This window comes from Mesoplodon bidens, assembly GCF_964165515.1.
Source record: "Mesoplodon bidens genome assembly, chromosome: 3".
Classification (NCBI taxonomy): Eukaryota; Metazoa; Chordata; class Mammalia; order Artiodactyla; family Ziphiidae; genus Mesoplodon; species Mesoplodon bidens.
This window is the reverse complement of record NC_138178.1, coordinates 129,555,275-129,577,624: the sequence shown is the minus strand read 5'-3', so window position 1 is coordinate 129,577,624 and position 22,350 is coordinate 129,555,275. Positions and strand designations below refer to the sequence as shown.

The window sequence follows — 22,350 nt, the reverse complement described above, 5'->3', positions numbered from 1 at the left end:
AAGCATATCAACCCAAATGGTCAGAGGTCCATGTCAAGTTAAAATTACTTCCTCACGGACAACTTGATCACCACAACATGAGTGGACACCACCACCTGTCAAGCCAAGGAGAAAAAACTGCAGGAATGGTCAAGTGGACGTTTTCAATGGATTAAGCTTATGCCTTGGCCACCCCCAGAAAAGCAGAGGAAATCTGTGCACACTCTACCTTCCTTATGCTCACAGAAAACTGATGGCATGAGGAAAAAGAAACCCTGTTCTTTCGCGGGCCAGGAAGAAACCCCATATTAAGGCATTTCAAAAGAGACTTTGCCTTTCTGCATCGAGAAATCACAGATAATTTCTATCACTGCATTCTATTGTTAATGTTAAAAACCCAATCTTATGCTCTTTTGAAAGTTTAAGAAACAAAATTTGTATTTTCACAGGCTTTTGAAAATTTAAGCAACACTGTATATTTTTGAATGCCAACATTAAATCTGAATACACATGACTGTTATGGGAAGAGTTACATTTTACTTATATGTCAGACTTGGGAAATAGGCATATGGGTTTTCATAAACACATTTGTTACTTTTTTTAATGGGTCAAATGCCTCCCTGACTTGCTGAAGGTTCAAATCTACATGATGGTTCTCTAACCTTATAGAGATCAGAAAGAATAAAGCTGTAATCCTGTTGGGTTTAAGTCAAGAGCCAGCACTTTTCTAGGAGCTATGGAAGAATTCAGGAGAGGGAGAAATGCAGCATCTTGGCTGTCCTCAAACAGCTTACTGCCTACACGGAAGATGTGACTAACCTTAGTAATGCAGAAAATAACATCATACCAGAAAAAGATACACAAACAGGAGTCCCACTACAACATGTCTGGTCAGGATTCAAAGCACTAGAAAATGGAATTCAGATGACCACTAACCAGCCTACCCAAGCCCCCAAATAAAATTTTATATCCTTTCCCATCCCCTTGCCAATTGAGTATATATTTCAAAGTCTCCTCAGTAGAAAATAGATTACACATTAAAATGCATTAATTAAACTCCTGTATCTATAATATACTGATTACAAATTTCCTGAAAACGTATTGGTCAGAAACATGAGTCTAGTTCAAGAATCCATAAGCCAATTATTAAAGGAAGTTTTGTTCTGGGACTTCCCTGGTGGTGCAGTGGTTAAGAATCTGCCTTCCAATGCACGGGACGCAGGTTCGATCCCTGATCAGGGAACTCGATCCCACATGCATGCCACAACTAAGAGTTCGCATACCACAGCTAAGGAGCCCACAAGCCACAATTAAGACCTAGCACAACCAAAAATAAATAAATAAAATAAAATAAAAAATAAATAAAGGAAGTTTCGTTCTATGTTATGAATAAAATAACTTCCATTAGCTTTTCCTGCTAGGTTTTATTTGACAACTGAAATTTACAAAAATTTATCTTTACATTTCTCCAGGCACCAGTAACAGCAAATAATTTAGTAAATGACAGATTATCAGTTCAACTTCCTTTCTACAGATTTAAAATGAATGTGGGCTCAGTTAATGAATATTTGAAGTTAAAAAGATTTTATTTTAAACAGATTTATTTGGAATTTATTTTAAATTGTACATGACACTTGACATTTCTTAAAAACTATGCCCTGATCTGATTTCCTTGCATTTCCTTAAGATCACATTTAAAAATCTTGGGTTTATTTGAACTAAACCTTCCTTAAGTATGGTGATTTTTCTGAATCTCCTTTTATAATTAGCAAGTGACATGAGTTTCTTAACAAAGATTTCAGAAGTGGCACCACTGCAGCTGACCTTTGTTTCAGTGTGACAATAAACCATGCAAAAAATTAACTTTACCACTATATTTAGATGGGTTAAGTATAAAATTCTATTTTCCTTAGGAAAAAACACTTAAAGCATGTCTGACTGTTGTGATAAAATATATGCAACCACACAAAATTCCACTCTATTTTTTGGCTCACACTTGTCACTAACTTTACTGCTGAGGTTTTTCACGACACCACATTACCTCACTCCAAGATCAGACTGATAAACTATTAATTTTTCTCAGTCATGGGCTTAGAAGTATAAAATTAAGGTCCTATCCACTGGTTACTCTTGAAGGAATAAATCAGTTTATTTTTTATATCCTATTTTTGAAAGTCATAAGAAAAGTTCTTACTACAAATGCCTTTGAAATAATTAGTTTCATAAAACAAAAGTTGTTTTGCAAGTTAGCTACATCGGAAATTTCTAGCTCAATTTCCCTTTTTCCTTTTGTTTACTTAAACAGAGTTCAACTCAAGTATTAAACAAAGACTATAGTGCTATAAATTATAATTTTTATCATTAATGCAATGTCTACAGCCAATGGTAAATTCTTTGGAAAAGTTTTTTTTTTAAGCTCATATTTTGTTACATAAATTACCCCTTAATTTATTTGTTTCTAAGGTTAAATTTTTACCTTCAGAATATTTTACAAACTGCTATGGAATTATGAGAAAGTCAAGGAGTTTAGAATTCAGTCGTGTTATACGCCATACTGCAGCCCCTGCCCCCAGACCACAGTGCTCTGTTATAAGGTCTCAGAACACGCCCTACTTCTTAATACTTATCAAAATTGAACAATTATATACTCCATTATTTAATACCTGCCTTTCCAGCTAAAAGTTTCTGAAGAGCAGGTACCATCATGCTTGTCAAGTTCACACATCTCCAGGGCCTTCCGTATAGTGTACACACTATTTGTCAAATGAATGAGAAAATAAGCCATGTAAAACAATAATAGCCATTAGAAAGAAGCATATCTGAAATAAATAAAATGGTATGTTGTAATGACCCATTTATTTGGAAACTTCGTTCATCTACCTAACAGAATCAGAGAATTGGCAATAAATGAGGTGTTTAGTGAATTAATACTCAATTAGATTACATAAATGTGATTACAAAGCTAAAAGAATGGACATAGTAAATTAAAGTCCTATTTGAGGAAGCAGACTTTATACAAGATTTTGATACTTTCTAATCTTTTTACAGCATCATAATAATCATATATTACCATACACTGGAAGCTAAATCTAAACAATAGTTAATCTATTAAATCTAAAATAAATTTGATAGGCACTAGTAAATTCTAGGATATAGTTGTTGCCCTCAAGAGAATTCTAATACCGTTGAGAAGCTAGGAAATATATATAAAAGGATGACTTATACAAAGTAGCATGTGCTCTGTTTCCATCAAGTGGTACAGGCAACAAGCAGCTCAGTTCAGTGGAAGGGGTAGAAGAAGCATGACCCAGACTAACTGTGTATGTGTTTGACGGGACAAAGGGCAGAACAATTTGGCTAGACTTAAGGAGCTTCGAGATGACACTGGAAAATAAGTATTTACAACAGGAGGACAGCAAACTCACATGCCTACGGGGACAGTTAACATCGGAGTGAAGCCTGCAGGATGAAAAATGTCAACAGACACTTGGTCTCAATGTTGGAAGCAAGAGGATCTCTGCTGGGGACAACGGGGGATCGCAGAGCACACACCCATATAAAAAGGGAAGCTGCTATGTTGCTCCAACAGATCACTGCCATGCCTTCTAGTTTTTTAAGAAAATGTGTAAAATTCAATTTTTTTAAATTTAAAGTTTCTCAATTTTTAAATGCTGGAAAATAGATGTTTTCAACACTGTGTTAAAACCAAAACATGTCTGTAGCCAATCCTGCTGGTACGCCACAGGCTTGCAACTCTGGTTTGGCATGTCGAACTCCACGCTAAGAGATCTGGAGTTCATCCTGTAGTCAATGACTTAAGAGACTTAGCATTTATTTCATAATTTTCTTAGTTTTATACCTCTGCACGCTCCAGTATTTAACCATGTAAAACACTCAGCACTGCCAAATTATTTCACATTGGCCTTGTGTTAAGTATTTCACTGTTACAGGCCAATTTGATTCATTTAATTAACTGTAGAGTGACTTATAAGTTTCAGCTGGAACAACATTCAAAATGATACTAATAAAACAGTGTTGACAGAGCAGTACCTCAGAGAATGCTGACATTATATGTGTATACCACAACCCACTAGAAACACACATATAATCACTGGAGCTCCACTTCTCAAAAAACATGTGCCATAATCCACTACAAATGAAAAGTCCTTACCCTTTCCAGCATTTTCCCATAATCAGCAACTTTCTAAAGACTATTACTATACAGTACTTTCATTACCAAGCAGCACTCAAATATATGTAACGATGTTTTAATTCTACCTATCACTATAAGCTTTTAACTACCCCAAAACAATATTTAAGCATTAAAGACCTATGTTTTAGCATTTTAATAAGCTTAGAGAAAGAAAAGATAATTAGTATCAGAGAGCTGTTGATTCTTTCTGATGATAGTATTACAGAAAGTTAGAATTATAATTCAAAGGTAATTCCCAGATGAGAAAATTCTTAGTGCATAATTATGATATAAAATACAGAACTATGAAAATTGCTTAATCACATGCCTTGAAATAATATTCACAATGAAAGTCATCAAAGCATAAAAGAAATATTAAACAAGCAAAGTTTCTATTACTCAGTTTGCTCTGGCCCCTGGGAACCCCTAACCTGAGCCATCCACTCCATGAATGAAGGTTTTCAGGCTGGTGGAGTACCATGATGTATAGACTGGTCAGCTCAAACCTATCAGTGTTGCTGAAAAAGAAGCCGACTCAAAACACATGTCTCACTGGGGCTCTGTTTTATCCTTTTCATATGAAATGATTAATGGGTTGAATTAAAGAACATGTCATCACTAGAAACAAAACAACACAATCCTACCACACACTCTACTAGTGAGAAACGCAAAGGCTCCCCATCCCTGTCAGAACCTGTTGAAGACCCTCGTGGCCCTCAGCATTCTGAAGTCCCACCCCACATTTTATCAGACATATTAAAATGTACTCACATACAATATTGAATATTTATAGTATAAGAAACTGGACTGAAAATAAGAATTATCTTTCAGAAGCTTTTCATTCTTGAGCCCACTCCAGCCAGGTTTTTGTCCCCACCTTGCCACTAATACAGCTCTTGTCAAGGTCACCAGTGACCTCAAGGTTGTTAAATCCAATGAGCAACTCTCAGTCTTCAAGCTACTTGACTTGACAGGACACCAATGAATCACTCTCTCCTCCCTGAGATGCTTTCCTTACTGGATTTCAGGTATATGCTTTTAATTTCCCTCCTGTCCTTCTGACTGCTCCTTCTCAGTCTCCTCTACTGGTTCCTCCTTATCAACTCACTCTCTAAAGCCTGAAGTGCCTCAGGCTCAGCCCAAGCCCCTCATCACAGAAAAAGTAACTCATAGTTCCTTCTTCCCATGGTGTGGGTCAGTAGAATTAATATCTACTAATAATAACACTGTTACTTGGGGAATGGAAACAATTAGGTCCACTATGTCAGAAATATGTGCATAATTCCTTTGGCTTAAGATACATTCTTATGAGACTTCTCTTTTCCACAAACTATAAATATGGATATGACCCAAGGCTTGGCCCATGGACCGCTTTCCCTGTCTACATACATTCCCTATATGATTTCATCCAAAGCCTGCTGGCGACTTCCAAATTTCTATCTCTAGCCTGGACGTCTTCCTTAACTCCAGATTCCTAAATCCAACAAGCTGCTCAACTTCTCCACTTGGAAGTTGAATATAACATGTCCAAAATGGCTCTTGGTTATCTTTCCCAAACCGGCTCCTCCATCAGATCCCCATCTCAGTTCATGGCAACTCCATAATTATGCAAAAAGCCCTGGTGTTATCCTTCCTCTGATCGCTATTTCTCATACTCCTCAAACCAGGAAATCTTATTGGTTCGACCTATAAAATAAATCTCGGTCATTTCTCACCACCTCCTCCACTGCTACTGGCATCTCTCAACTGGATCATTGCCAACAGCGGCTAACTTGTATCCCTGCTTCCCGGGACCACCCCACTCCATTTTTCAATCTCAACACAGCCGCCAGTGATTCTATTAAAATGCGAGTCAAATCACCTTACTCTCAGGCTCAAAACTCTCCAGTGACTCCCCATTTCACTCAGAGTAAAAGCCAAAGTTCTTAAAATGGTCCACCAGGCAGACCCTACGTGATAAGCTCCCCAAACCTCTATAACTTCATCTACTGCTACTTTGTGGCCTTCTCACTGGTCCTGGGACAGACCAGGCACACTTCTGCCCAAGGCCTTCGCTGGTCCCTCTGCTGGAACACTCTTCCCCCAGGTGTCTCTGTGTGGCCGACTTCTTCCCTCATGTCATCTTCTCAATGAGTCCTACCTTGACCATATTATTTGAAATTGCCAAAGGCCTTGCTTCCCTCCTCCAGCGCTCCTAATGTCCCTTACCTTGCTCTGTTTTTTCTTTTTCCAAACACACTACTTTCTAAAATACTATAGCTTTGTTATGTCTAGTGTTTGTCTCCTAATAGGATATAAGCTCCATAAAAGCCAGATTATTTTCTTTATTTTGTTCACTGACATAGCTATGGGGCCTAGAACAGTGTCTAGCACACAGTAGGCATGTATTATGTTGAATGAATGAATGAATTTAATTAAACATTTAATAGTCTCAATTTCATAAGTTTCTTTTAATTTTTGAGAGTTTTACCAAATCCTGAACATTTCTGTTGCTCCTAGAAAAGGTCCTTTGTACTTGAGGAATACGAAGATCCCAGCCTGACCTCCTGACCCAACCCAAATCCAGCAGCCCCAGGGAAGCTAGGGCCATCCTACCTTTGGCCATCATTGGTTCTGCTCCAGGAGTCCACTTGGCACTTACAGGGAAATATCTAATACCTCTCCAAACACATATATTTTGTTCCCCCACCACGACAAGAAACCCTTTGGCAGGACTTGCAGTAAGTATCCAACACAGTCCTGGATACTTCATACAGAAGCAAAACCTGTTTTTTGAGGGACCTGGTGAACATTTTTAAAGTATTAAGTTTATTAAGTTTAAGATATTATACAACACCTAACAGGGCACAGAGTTATCTGGGGTAGGCCCCCCTTTTAATGAACAGAGCAGAATGACACCATGATTATTCTGGACCATCCTGTGTCTATTTTGACTGGGTTTGTAATTATGCTATTTAGATGTAAATGTGTCTTTCTAATGTGCTTAAGTTTGTTTTTCTTAAAAACTCCTTCGAAACTTTCAGACTATTAATTTTCTTTTAATGAATGGTTTAAAAATCTTAAGTTTTGGGCCTAACAGAAAATCGTAAAGGGGTCTGGCCCACATTTTATAAGCTGTGCCAATGGTGGGGCGTGGGGCTGGGAGGAATAAACAATTGCTTTATCCCAATAATAGTGGCTTTCTTAAAAAGGACTCACATGAAATCTGCAGAGTACAAGAGAAAAAGACATGGGCCACTGGTACTCTAAGTTTAAAAGTACTTTGTACAACATTATTCATCACAAAGAGAATTGTTTTAATCTGTAAATTTACTTTTTGGCAGCTGGAAAGAAATAATTAGCAAGCAGGCAGAAGCTGAGGGAATGAGACTGCTGGAAATAGGAGAATTAGGAAAAATAACTCAATTAGTGATCAGTGGGACATGCCAGCTATTCTTAGTGCAGCAGTATAGATTGCCCAATATCTATAACTGAGAAATACTATAATTTGTTGCCTACTTAATGCGATCAAAACACAAAATAAAATCTTGTGAACAACTACTTGTAAACAAAAGCTTAGGGATTTCCAAGGGCTAGAAATCTTTGTATACATCATTTCTTTTTGTCTTAAGTAATAAAAGCCAACTTTTCTTGACTGTTTACTATGTGTCACACCATGGTACTTGCTTTACATGTGCTATTTCACTTAATCAAAACAACCCGGTGAGATAGTTGCTATTATTATCTTCATTTTACAGATGAGGAAAAAAGAGGTCCAGAGAGTGAAGTAACTTCCCCAAGGTTACACACTAGAAAACAGTGGAGCCTAGATTTGGACCCCAGAGAACTAATCTCAAAAATCTTGTTCTTAATGTTTATATTTTACTGCCTTTCTTCCATTTTGTCTTCAAAACTTATTACTCTTTTCTGTAGTAATTTCAGTGAGCAATTTGTCAGGCCCTATGGTGAGCACTCTTCCCCCAGGTATCTCTTATTTATCTCTTATTTGCTAAGATTATACATGCTAAGTTTTGCTGTTATAAGCTGTATCTCATTTGAGCAGGATATGTTATTTACTACCCATTTATGAAACTTCAGATTTTGCTTTTTGTAATTTGTTTGTTTGTCTTACCTTTCTTTCACCTTCCTAATGAGCCTAAGTTGAAATTCTGAGTCTTTTCTTGAACCACGAAAATGTCCTTTTTCTCTTTAGGGAAACATGAAAGAAAATATCTATACCAACAGTCTTCCTTCACAAGCACTTTGTTTTACCTATCAGACTTCTCATAATCCTATGTTTTATTACAATAAGTGCTTCCTGGGAGCACTTATTACAATAAATGTCACAGATTTCAGCATCAGAATTTCGCTGTTGTTTTTGGTAGACAGAGACCAGAAACTGGATGTTTCCAGGGATATTTAAGAAAAGATAACTTAAAGGGGGTGGGGGTGAGCAGAATGGAGGAGAAAAGTGTATAGAAAGGGGGTGACATAATGGCAGGAAGAGGCAAAATATATATATTTATATATATTCTTATTCTTAAGAATAAACTGTTCTGAAAATATTTAGAGAGCAGTCCTTTGAAATTGGGGTCAATCCTAGATTGTTTACGGATGAATAAAACAATGAGCCAGGGCTTCCCTGGTGGCGCAGTGGTTGAGAGTCCGCCTGCCGATGCAGGGGACATGAGTTCGTGCCCTGGTCCGGGAAGATCCCACATGCTGCAGAGCGGCTGGGCCTGTGAGCCATGGCCGCTGAGCCTGCACGTCCGGAGCCTGTGCTCCGCAACGGGAGAGGCCACAACAGTGAGAGGCCCGCGTACCGCAAAAACAAAAATAAAACAAAAAAAACAATGAGCCAAGAGGGACCTCAAGATATCACCTACTTGGCGCTTATAACCCAAAGTCTCACTGGAGAGCCCCAGCAGAGAGGAGAGAAGGAGAAAGGGGTTAAACAGAAATTCCGAGGGCTCTGTACTGGGGGCAGAGGCCAAGCAGCCTTGAGGAAGTGTAATTCTGCCTCACTGGGCCACAGCTCCATTTTCTCTGGGCAGGTCTGCTTCTATCTGAACCGAGCCATAGGATATCTTTGTGTGGATCAGGAAAGGGCACCCCATACTGCAGGCCAGTGGACTCACTTCCTGGACAACAGAGTAGTAGTGAGCTGGGTTTCAGCCCTCAGATGGCACTAGTCTAGACTAGACTGGAAGTCAGAAGCAGCTTCTACTCTTGGCACTGTCATTAGCTGTGAGACTCTGAGTCATGCAGTCTTTTGGATCTTTAGTCCCCTCACCTTTAAAAAATGAAGGGGCTAGCTGTCACCTAAGGTCCTTTCCCTCTTCCCAATTCTCAAGTCAAATCCGGCAATATCCAGTTGGTATATTGCTAAATGTGTCCCTGAAACACTAGGATTCTGTGGACTGAGTTGAGCCGTTATTGTTTGTGTGATATTGTATTTTTTTCTCTCACGTTTCTGATGTATTTTTTTCTTTTAATCTTAAGATTACTCTTCTTTCAATTCCAAACTGCTTGATTTTTCTTGAGCCATCAAAAGGTCAAGCCCCGCACATCAGCCCCAAACTACCCAAATGTCTATCAACAGAATGGTTAAATAAACTAGGTATATTTATTCACAGAAATAAAAGAAAAAACAAGTACTGCTACCTGAATCAATCTGGACATGACACCACGTTGAGTTAAAAAAGACACGAAAAAGAACTTATACTTGATTGCATTCAAATGCAGCCCAAGAGGGGCTTCCCTGGTGGTGTAGTGGTTAAGAATCTGCCTGCCAATTCAGGGGACACGGGTTCGAGCCCTGGTCCGGGAAAATCCCACATGCCGTGGAGCAACTAAGCCCACGTGCCACAACTACTGAGCCTGCACACCTAGAGCTTGTGCTCCGCAACAAGAGAAGCCACTGCAATGAGAAGCCTGCGAACCACAAGAGTAGCCCCCGCTCACCGCAACTAGAGAAAGCCTGTGTGCAACAATGAAGACCCAACACAGCCAAAAATAAATAAGTAAAATAAATAAATAAATGCAACCCCAAAACAGGTTAAAACTATCCTACGGCAATAAAAGTCAGAATAGTGGTCATCCTTGGTGCAAGGATTATGACTGCAAGAAACCTGGAGCTGGGGCGGGGCGGGTGTGCCTGGTAAGGTTCTGTTTCTTGATTTGGATGCTGACTGCCTAGGTATGATCACTTTGTGCTGTACACTTCTGATCTGTGCATTTTTCTGGTTGTATGTAATTATTCAGGAACAAGTTCAAAGAAATAAAGCTACAGGGACACCCACTCCCTCCAAACAAAAGCCATCTACTAAAACTGGACAGCATAAATACTGCTACCTGTAGGGAGAAAATTAATTACATTTCATTTAATGTGAATCAGACAAAGAACCACCTGAGAAGCTAAGTGAGAAACGACATTAATTTCCTAAAATCTTCATCCAGAATCCCCTTGATTTTTATAATGATTTCCTCCCTCACATGAAACTGTGGCTATAAGGTAGTATAACATATTGCTTTTCCCTCTATCTTCATATACCAGTAAAACATTTCTGCTCAAAGTTCTATAACATATATGTACAAAGGCAAAGTTATTAGAAAACATCTGAAAATATCCCAGGATAATCTAATAGGAATATGGAGGCTCAAAATAGATACTTTTGATCAGAATTATCCCAATTACCACATTAATGAAATGACTTGGTTAATGACCAAATCTCTACCTAGATTCTTGCTGTATAGATTAAACTCTGCTAGGTAAGGCCACATAGGTGGGGAGAGGCATTCCAGAAAAGGCTGTGCTACAGACAACTCCAAGGAAGCTCCGGGAAACACTGCCGTCTCCTTTGCTCTATGTTTGGTTCATCTGTGAATGTTTCGGCACCACACTTTCCTCCTTACGTTATACCAGCTGTCAGATCAGTGATTTCTTTCCCCTCCTCAATGTTCTACTGTCCCTCTTTGATCAATATGGTATACTGCATGACTGCTCCATTTGATACATATGAAAAGTGATAGTACACAAAGTTGCATCAGAAGTAATTACACCACTAAATCATATAAGGTAACTGGAAACACAGATTGCTTGTTTTCACTCAAAACTTTATGATAACTTCAGCCAATACTGCTGTAGAGTCCCTCTGGTCCCACAGCATGGGGGGTGGGCATCAGCATTTCTCCCAAATGCTGGAGGACTAAGTTAATATTTCTCGTATCATTAGAACTTAGACAAAAAATGTTTCCAGCCTATGAAATGGGAAGTGGGCGGGGGGGGTATAAGGGGGCAAGGGGGAGCAGAGGACAGTAATAAGCAACCAGTCCCTGAATGCAATATTTAACACCAAACTAGTGATTCAACACAAACGCAGGAAAGGTTTCCAGCATAAATATCACTCCGCAGCACTATTTCATGTTGTATACAGACCTTATAGGGCACCTTAATTCTAATCCTTTTTTTTTTTTCTCAGCTAAAAAGATCTTCTTCTTTAATTTACTTTTAAGTAGAAACCTTTCCCTACTTCAGCCTTGTTCTCAATACTCATCCTTCTAAGTTTAGATTCTCCTTGCAGTTCAATGCCCAGTATTCTCCTTCTTCCTTTCTCTCAAATTATCCCTTTAACTTATTTCTACTTATTTTTATAGGCCCCCAAAGCCTCTTCCTCAGAAGAATGTGCAATTCAAAAATCGCTTGCAACTACTCCCTATATCAAAGTTAACTACAGAGACCAACAATACCATTTTTCCTGTTTGGGTTTCAGGAAAGATACATTTTAACTAAAATTTCACCACTCATAAATTCCTTCACTAAATCTTTCCTTTCCCCCCCTCCTACACTGGATTGTTTTATATACAATCACAATGTACTCAAACACCCCAAATGTGTAATTATATAATCATACAAAGACTTCCTAAAAAATTATAATTTTAAATATATAACACACATCCTTTATAACTCTGGTTTTGGGAGTACAAGCTAAAAAAATACTGGAGTCTTCTTATTAGTTGTGTTTGCTGTTTCTTGTTGAGAAGAACGGTAGAGGCTCATACAATTGCTATATCAGAGACCACAAAGTGTTACAACAGGATTCTACTGAAGACTGTAAACACATTTAAAACTTTTTTCTTTAAAAGAAGAAAGTTGGAATTCCATAAGTGAAAACCAAAGCTTCTATGCTTTGCCCATAAGGATACACAATTCTTACAACTGGAGTTTTGTACCTCTTAATTAAAAAAGAAGAAGAAGAAGAATACACAATACTGAATACCTCCAGTTTCCCCATAGGCTTCATCTACCAAATCAGGGCATTTAAAAGGTTAGTATTAATGAGTAGTATGAAAAATCCATCTCTCTATAAATGCAGAAAACTTTCTATCCTTCAGAAAACTTGAAAAAATATTAATATGACTTTAGAGAAGGCTGGTGAAATTTAGTTCTGAACTCAGAAAACCACCTAAGGGATAATTTGTGAATGCCATCTGGGATCCAGGCAGCCTCATCAACAAAAGGGAAAACTAGTTGAGATCATCCAAATCTAAAATTCACATACATTTTTACATCTGGACTGAATTAATCTTTTCTTGGTACCGGCTTTCATGTATTAAAATAATTGTTTGCAGGTTTTAGTTTTTTTTAAAAAAACCCACAGACTCAGAAATCAAAATCTGCAACATTCAAGTTGAAAACTACAAAGAATTCCTTTATCAAAAAAGTTAGTTGTGAGACAGGACTCATTTACACTAAACTCTGAACTTGACAGCTCAGTCAAAAACAATTCTGTTTGAAACTTTCATTTCAAGCATCTGCAGCGAAAGGCTACATGGTCTATTATGTCATAAGTTCTGAAAGCCAAAAGCTTTGTAAGTGTAGTTAAAAGTGGAAACAAAGTTCAGAAATCAGAAAAGCTCTACAACCCATCCCCCCCCCCAATTCAACTAGACCAGCTGAATGAGTTTCTAAAGAACTTGTAGCTAAAAATTATTACCTAGCACATTGACATTTCGCTTTCAAAAGCAGCCGTCTTCATCCTGGCCCATTCAGTTTTCCTGTAGAGCCAGGAGCATCTTAAAATCTGCAAGTTCACATTATGTATTTGAAGCTGGTAGCTTACCCCTGTTGCCCCACCAAAAAGGAGGGGGTAGAAACAGAGAAAGATTTCCTGTCCCTTAAAATGTTTGGGGCCCTGCAAGAACTGCTGATTACTGTGGTCCATCAGTGTCAGATCTCAGGCACTCTTACAAGCAATTCAAAGGGGGGGGGGGCGGAGAATTAGTTCATATTACAGGCAGTCTGCTTTCTGGAAAAGATATCCTGCAGATAACTTGATACTAGATATCCCCTGGGGGACCCTTCTCATCTAATAATCCCATAAGTCCATTTTAATATGAAATGTAAATCCAATATGTTTACAAACATACTGAAAGAGCATTCAAATGTCAGCTGTCTCATACTGTGAAGTATTTTCATTTTTAACATAATATTTTTATTTCTCAAAACCACACCCAAGGAAAAATGATTAAGTGCTAGAAGTTTTATACGACAAAGGACAACAGCACAGGCATCTGTTTTCCTGCCTCTCTCTTCTGGTCTTCTCCCCTCCCCCACTCTCTATCCTGCAGGCAGTTTGCAGGTCTTGGTGCTTGTTAAAATTACCTTCTACAATAGTTTCAGAATGCTGTAGATTCTGAAAAACTTCTGATACTTTAACACTGCTGAGCCTAAATTTATGCTCTGCTCTAAGAAGAGAAATCCAAAAGTCAAAAGCCTTTTTAATGACAGATGTATTACGGAAAATTTTCCCCACCAAGTTGTGATGCTGTGAAATATCAACTCCCTGAAATCACAGAAAGGAAATGACTTACATTCTTGCAAAATGAAGCCACTAGCAGTTTTATCCAACAGTATTCTCTAATCCCTAAACTACACCCTGTGGCAACGGGGAGTATTTCGTTCAAGGACTAAATTTAAATAGATGCTTATAAAACCAATAAACAAAAACAAACATCGACGGGTCCCAGAGAAGAAGAGACGGAATTCTACATGAGAAATCCAGCAAGAGATACTTTTTCTGCACACTCAAAAAGGCTGGAGAGCACAGGCAAGTTAAAAGCAACCCGAGAACGCTTGCTTAAGTTTTCCTTCCCCGCTGCGGGCAACGCACAACTCCTGAGGGAAATACTAGCAAAACATATTTTTGCTAAGAAATCCAAACGAAAAGGGTGTCAAGGAGCTAATATTTCTTCGGACACTAGCTACACAACTGCACGGCCTGAAAATCCTCCAACTTTCATTTCAACTTTAAAATGGGCTTATTTTGACAGCTTTCCATTTTTTCCTGCCTTCAAGAAAACGCCCTCACCATTAGGTTATGCTGTCCCGGCACTGGAGGTGCTGCTATAATCCCTGTGGACCTTACTCGGTGACTCCCAGCTGTCCATCCCTGACAGGTCCTGGCTCTCCCCGATCAGCAGCTGGGGGTCTCCTCTGCCCCGGGCCAGGCCTGCTTTCCGACAGCTCCTCCAAGAACCCAAATTCTGCAGGCCGCGCCCCCCACTCGCATCCCACCAAGGCCCCCTTCCGGCGTCGCCGAGCCCGAGCTCAGTCTCCGGCTCCCCCGACTAGGGGACGATGGGGCAGACCTCGCGCCTCAGGTCCCCTCCCACAGTCGGGCTGCCCGGGCCGGCGCGCGCACAACAGGCGGCACCCAGGAATTCGGGGCTCAGGGGCTGGCCCCGCCGCCGGGTCACAGCGACGGGGCGCGAAGGGCAGGCGCCCCCAGCCCAGGGCGCCGGCGACCACCGGGAAGCCGAGCGTGCGCACCGAGCCCGGGGGCGCAGCCCGCAGCCCCGGCCGGCCTCCCGCCCTCGCTGCAGACGCGGCCCCGGAGCTCCGCTCCTCCCCCGCCGCCCGGCTCGGCTGCCCCGGGGCCCCGTCCTCCCTTCCCGGCGTGGGCGAGCTCCGACTCGCGGAAAAGCGACCTTCCAGCCCGGTGCCCGACGCCCAGAGCCGAGGCAGCGACGAGAAGGCGAAGAAAGACGCAGAGAACGGGACAGCGCCTGGGCTGGGGCTCGCGACTTCAGAAGCCCTCCTGAAGTCCCGTCCAGCCACCGCCACCCGGCCAGCAAGGGGCACAGTGAACGGCCGGGGCGCGGTGGCCGGGCTGGGGGGTGCGTCCTGGGGAGCCGGGTTCCTGGTCTTACCTCAGAGAAAGCTCGCAGCACCAGGAGTCGGACTCCCGTCAGCTCTCACTACCTTCCTGCGGCCGCCACGCCTGCCCCACTGCTCTCAGCCCCTTGGCCTGGGCAGCCGGACGAGCGCTCCGCGTCCGCCCCGCCCCTCGCCCACGCCTCCCGCCCCGCCCCCTGAGGCTCCACCCCCCGCCGACTCAGAGGCGGCGGGGGCGGTGGCAGAGTCGCGGGAGCGGAGCTTGCAGCCGCACGTGGAATGCCTGCAGGCCCCGCCCCGGGTCCAACCAAGCGTCCTGCGGAGGGGTGCCGCGAGTCGGGGGCGGGAGAAAGCTGTGGGCGCCACGCCTCCGGGGTTGGGGTGGGAGGCGAGCCGCAGACGGATGCTGTGTTAGGACCGCGGCGATCTAGGCCTTTCCCCGCGAGACGGAGACGGAGGCGCGAGGGGACACTGTCAGCTACCCCCCTTCTGGCCTAATGGCCCCTTCCGACGCGCGGATCCCCGCTACCGGGGATCGCTCCCTCCGGAGCCCAGTTGGGCTGGCCGGGGGCGGCAATTTGGCCTGATCTTCGTCTTATTAATTCGGAGCGACTGTGGGGAGGCCACTGAGAGATGAGGCGGTCCCAGCGGAGGAGGTTTCGTGATTCCTTGCTCCCTCCCGTCCTCTTGTCTCGCACCCACCTGCCCACCCCACTACTCAGGACGCCGCTCTTTCGCGGGTTTTATGCTGGATGGAGGGGCGCCGCCGAGGAAGCCAAGCCTCCCCCGCTAACTCTGCCTCTCCAGGTCTTCAGGTAGACAAGGCCTCTCTATCCGCTGTGGTTTTAGTGCCAGTGGCCTCTCAGAAATTATATTTGCCCGCTCTCGATGGTAGCCGAGGGTCGGCGCGTGATGCAAAGGGCCAGTGGAAGATATTTTTTATGGCACTAAGACTCAAGACAGGAGATGGAGATTTCTTTGCCACTTTTAGTTGTTGGGTCTAGGGAAGGGTGAGTTCCGCTCCTCCAGTCAGCATGCGCCAACTGGACCAGCTTCTGGGGACTGGAGACGAAGAGAGAACCAGCCTCCACCTGGCCCCCAGGCCCGCGACCCACAGAGCTCCAACCCTCCCACCCCCAGCCCCCCCGGGCTTCTACCCTCCTAGGTGTTCTGTTGCCTGCTGATCCTGTGAGCCCTGGCCAGGGGCGGCAGTAACGCCCCACAGGGCCCCTCACTAAAGGAGCAATGGGGTGGGTCTGGATGTGACAAGGAGACAAGGAAGCAGAGGACCTAAGAAAGGACACCACCCCAGATCAGACTGATGCTAACAGAAGCCAGCTTTAAAATTGCCCTGCTCTTTTGATCCAAACATAAATGTATAAAGCTAGCTGTTATTGGTTGAAAGTATGCCTGTGTGCCTTGTTTGCATGGCAAAAGAAATTCCGTTTTGTGTTCACAGCTGAAGATTCCTTGGAATAGTTGTCTTATTCACAGCTTTTACATCTTGGGAACCATGACATTAGAACTGAATATTAGGAACGGTAATCTTTTTGTCTTTCCACAATTGAAAATACATTCGGAGCTTATTTCAGATAAAGCAGAACAGTTTCTAAGCCTATTGCACTCATGATTTAAAGTTATGACTCCTGTTACGGGAAGGAGGACAAGAACCATGTTCCAATGACTGCCTTTTAAATTAGCTGTATTAATTAACAGACTAAATATAAATTTTTGTTCAGTAGTTGATTACAGTGTTGGCATTTAAAAAGTGGAGGATTATACTTTTTCTCTCATTTTTGTCTTTAATATGCATTCAGAACGAGTGCATATTGAACAGTAGTTGTTAAGGTCTTAAATTAATTTGATGTGAGACAAGTGAGGAATATAATACTGTCTTGGAAAACAGTTCCTAAATCTGATTTTTTTTCAGGCTTCATGCATAAAAATCTAGCAGATAAAGAATAACATATTGTTAGATTGTAAAACATTGCTGCAATATGAAATGAATAGGTAACCCAAGGAGCAAAATATTTTAAATATGATATCACCTATATATGGACTCTAAAAAAATCCCAAACTCATAGATATAGAGGACAGATTGGTCAGTTGCCAGAGGAAGGGGTAAGTGGGAGTGGTCAAAATGGGTGAAGGTGTTCAAAAGGTACAGACTTTCAGCTATAAGGTAAATAAGTACTGGGGATGTAACATACAGCATGGTGACTAAAGTTTAAAACAACGTATTGTATATTTGAAAGTTGCTTAGAGGGTAGATCTTGAAAGTTAACACACATGCACACACAGAATTTGTAACTATATGAGGTGATAGATGTTAACTTATATTGTGGTAACCATTTCACCATCTATACATATATCAAACCTTCATGCTGTATACCTGAAACAAAATGTTATATGTCAATTATATCTCAACAAACCTGGAAGAATGGTAAATTTTATGTTATATATCTTTTACCACAATAAAAAAATCATATTATCACTCCTACTAATAAAAAGAAGCTACAATTACATTGAAAAAAAGAAATCAATAAACCTCTCAGGATATATAAGGCAAAAAAATTTTTTTAAAAACCCTTTTTTAAAACATGCATTTAAGATTGGGTTTATTGTCTAGAATTTGATTATAGCAAAACTTACTGTATGAATTTTTTTAATCATAATGATCATGTTAACAGTATGAATACCATGATAAACATAGACTGTTAACATGATACACTTTGTAAACTTTATTTATTTATTTATTTTGGCCACACCACGTGGCATGTGAGATCTTACTTCCCAGACTAGGGATTGAACCCCTGCCGACTGCGTTGGAAGCATGGAGTCTTAATCACTGGACCGCCAGGGAAGTCCCAACTAAGTACTTTAAACCTCTTAAAAATCAGTTTTATAAACCCCTGAAACATCATAAAATTCAGAAAGGATTGCTTTGGAAAACAACGCATAATCCACTCAAGGTGGAAATGGAACTGAGAAAGGATGGGTTGTTTTAGATGTTTCTTATCACAGGAAACATTTTTCTGTGCTTATTACAATAAAGAAGTTTTGTAGGTAATCAAAGTTATATTTTATGATTCTTTTTGATGTTGAGATATAGATTTATTTTCATTGGTATGATGAGATGTTTTCCTAAATATGAGACATTGCCCATCAAGTGAAACATTATCCTAAAACACATCTTAAACTAATACTTTCTCCATAGCATATAAATATTAACATAACTGTATGTTTTTGCTTTAGTTTTATTGGAAGAAGTTATTCGTTCCATGAATTTATTTATTGAGTATGCCCTTACATCAAGCACAGGGTGAGACTCTGGGATTCAGACCTAAAAATAGACTCTTTGAGTAGTTTGAGGGAACAGGTGAGCAGGTAAACAGTTACAATATACTTTTTACTGCTTGCTATGGTAGAGATATGCAGGAGGAGTAATGGGAAGGCCTAGAACCTTCAGGGAGGGCTTCAGACCTACCCTGTCAACTGAGATGGGAAGGATGAAGGACAGTTTGGGAACAAGTTGGTTGAGGCGGCGGTTCTCAAACTTGGCAGCATATTGCAACCACCTGGGGACTTTAAAAAGAACTCCTGATGCCTGTGTACCAGGCATGTGATTTAATTGGCCTGGGATGTGACCTGGGCTTGGGAGTGTTTTCAAAACTCCCAGATTATTCTAAGTGGAGACACGTGTGGGAACCATGGGTTAAGGTATCCTTAGGAAGAGAGCACAGAATGAGCAGGTGCACGGAGACATGGTTTTAAAGGACAATGGCCATAGCCTCATTTTGGAATTGAAGAGGCTTAAGCTTTGGTGGGTGATAGTTACACACTTTTATGGAAGAAACACAGTTATATAGAAAACTAAGAGATGTGAACTGCTATAATTTACATTCCTTTATAAGTATTGATATTTTCCAAACACCAGAATAGTACGTTAAGAATTAAGATGAGTTCAGTATGTTAGAAGAAAAAAGCTTAGTTATTTTTCATCTTTTATACATAATTCAAGGGAATTTGGGACTTACCGTATGTTTTAATGCTGAAATATAAATTCTAGTCAAAGGGAGAAGCCAGTAATTTGACATATTAGCTTTTAAAGAATACTTTCCCTAAATTAAATAGTGTTCATCATTCTGGCTGAAGGTCATAATAAAGAAATTAGGTTCCTTTTTCTTTTTGGCAATTACTGAAGTTCATTGAAAAAGCAAAACAAAATGCATTTTAAAGCAAAATAAATTTAAGTAAGTCCTACTCTAAGGTCTTAAATGTCCCTTTAGCTAATGTATATCACTTTGAAAGAAAAAAAGAATCACTTGTGGAAACAAATAGTGCAGTGATGTAGTCCTGGTTTTCACTGACTAAAACTCAAAAGTGCCCTTTGTATTATTCTCAGCTAGTATATAAATTGTGTTCTGTAAAATAAAAACACCAAAAGATATTTTAATTCTCAAGGAAAGGCAGGAGAATTGATTAACAGTCATTTAATCCAGCTGTCTCATTATTATGTACCAGGAATCCCTAACCAGGAATAGAAAAATTGACATTTGACCCCTGAACAGCACAAGTTCGAACTGCACAGATCCACTTATATGTGGATTTTTTTCAATAGTTAATACTACAGTACTACAGGATCTGCTATTGGTTGAATCTGCAGATATGGAACTGCAGATACAGAGAAACCACACACATGGAGGAACTGAGGGTATATGTGTATATGTGGAGGGCCAACTATAAATTATACATGGATCTTTGCACAGAGGGCTGGTGCCCCTAAATCCCACCCCGCACCCCTCGGTTGTTCAAGGGTCAATTGTATCTTGCAGAGACAGCACAGCACTGGGATTAATATTATGTACCTCTAACTCAGGAAGATTTACCTTTACCCAATTTAGAGATACAAACTTGAAAAAATCTGCATTCATTAAATTCTGTTCTCTTGGACATTAAATTTTGAGACACTATTTTTAAATAGGTTAACTTGATTATCCTGGGACAAAGTCTGGTTTTAATACAGTATATAAAAGTTCACAGGAGATACATTTGAAGAGCTTCTTTCTATTCCGTTATGGTTTTAGTTTCACCACAAACACGACATTCCAATTCCTTGAGGGCTTGAATTCTTGAATACTCCAGACAAAAGTTTCCAGAAGACCGGCGGGTGGGCAGGCCAGGCCCTTTACTCTTAAGGAGAGGCTGTTCTAAGTGGTACAGCGGAGGTATTAGCTACACAAGGTAGGAGAGCCCAGCACAGAGAATTGCACTGAGATCTTGGAATTAAGTGTGAAAAGAGCACTGCTGCCTTATGCATGGGCTTCACATTCTAGAGAAGACTGACGACAGGTCGAAGGGCCCTCATACCAAAAAATGTCTAGTAGAAAGGACAAGACAAGGCGTAGACTGCCTACAGTATAAAACCTGCTGATGTATGCCACTTGTGTGTTTATACAATGGGCCTTTAAGGTCCCAGAGCAGTTTTTCAGTTCCGATTCCTTGATTACTCTCCGAAAAGCTGAAAGAAAACATTCCTACCCCCCAGAGATGGAAGGCAACGCCCTCCACTCCCCACTGGGGGAGACAGATGAGAAAGGATAAGAAGTAGGACTCTGGTGACAGACTGGTTACTCTTGAGTTATGCCTCGGGCACACTCTGATGATCTTTATCTGGGATAGTATTCTAGGTGGTGTCACTTTGAAACACAAATGATAACAGTACAGATGTCACTGAAATTCTCTTCCATATTTAAATGCCATCTTATCAATTTGTGCCTGAGGCACATGAAACACACTGAACTAGAATGGGGGAGGTATGAACGTCCATCTTCCCAAAGGAATACCGACTTACAGCCTGGCTGATTCTGGCTTTCTTGCGGGGAAAGTCCATTTATGAAGAAGGTTTAAAATCTGTTCAGTCTGTTTTAATTTGGTTACCTTGAGTAGATTGTAGGCATAACAAACATGCTCTTAAACTTGATTTTACTTGCTTAAAAAAGAATGATGGATAAAAGTGCAAATAAGATGTGCTTGCTCTGGAATTTCACAGGGGATTCACTGAGGCTAAAAGGACTCTGTTGGTGGGGCCTCCAAGAGACAGCCCTACCCACCTGCAGTGGTTGGGATTTTGGTTATAACACAAGGTCCTGGCGTGCTGGTTATTATTAACTGGTAGGATAAAAGGGAAAAAGTATTTGTGAACACCCACATTAGATCGGTGTTTCCCTTTCACCTGATCCTAGCTTAGAAACAAAACCTACATTCACTCTTTTTTTGGCTTGCCTGTGGAATCTAATGCCAAAAAAACCTTAAGAAATTCTTCTGCAGGCAAAGCAGTGGTTCCATTTTTCTTTTTCAAGGGTAGCCTAATATATCATTCTGTTAGCCTAAACAGAATTCTTATGCTCTAGTTCTTTGAAGAAGGGACACTGGTAGTTAGACTATGGAGTTGGAATTAGGAATCACGGATTTGAGATTGTTCTCAAAGGACCTCAGACCCTGAAGTTTAGTTTTGACAGGCCGGGAGAATAAAGTGCTGGTTGGTAGCACTCTTAACTAGATTTTGCTTTGAAGGTAAAACCATATGGGGTTGGGGGTCGGGGGAATAGGCTTTCTTAAACTTGCTTTCTGTTAAAAACTTTTAATAAAGTATTTGTGATTCATATATCATTAAGCCAAATATTCTATGTGATTTCATGAGCAGAAAAATAGAATCAGCAAATTAATGACTTTCTCTTCTGCCGATAGTTCTATATTGGATAATAATTTTTGTCACTTTCACCCCAATTTCTTAAAAAATAATGGGGATATATACCTACTACATGATAATTTTATATACGTACAGACTTAATATACAAATGAATATAAAATATTTTATTATCACATCACTTAGTTTTTTGGTAGCATTTTCACAATCTGAAATTATTTATGAATATGTTCACTTGTTTGTCAACTGTCTCTCCGATTAGAATATAAGCTTCATGTAAGCACAGATCTAACCTCTCTGACTGCTGTGGCCCCA

At 40.7% G+C, this 22,350-nt stretch overlaps 1 protein-coding gene across 2 annotated transcripts in view; it reads right to left on the bottom strand.

Annotated features, from left to right (window-relative positions):
• The window catches only part of FRMD6 (FERM domain containing 6), a 79,322-nt gene extending 63,846 nt beyond the window's left edge, over window positions 1-15,476 (bottom strand). For both annotated transcript variants that reach the window (XM_081226895.1, XM_081226896.1), the window contains exon 1: window positions 15,362-15,476. The gene's annotated coding sequence lies outside the window, so the exon portion shown is untranslated. The remainder of the gene's footprint in view (window positions 1-15,361) is intronic.
• Between the last annotated feature and the right edge of the window lie 6,874 nt (window positions 15,477-22,350).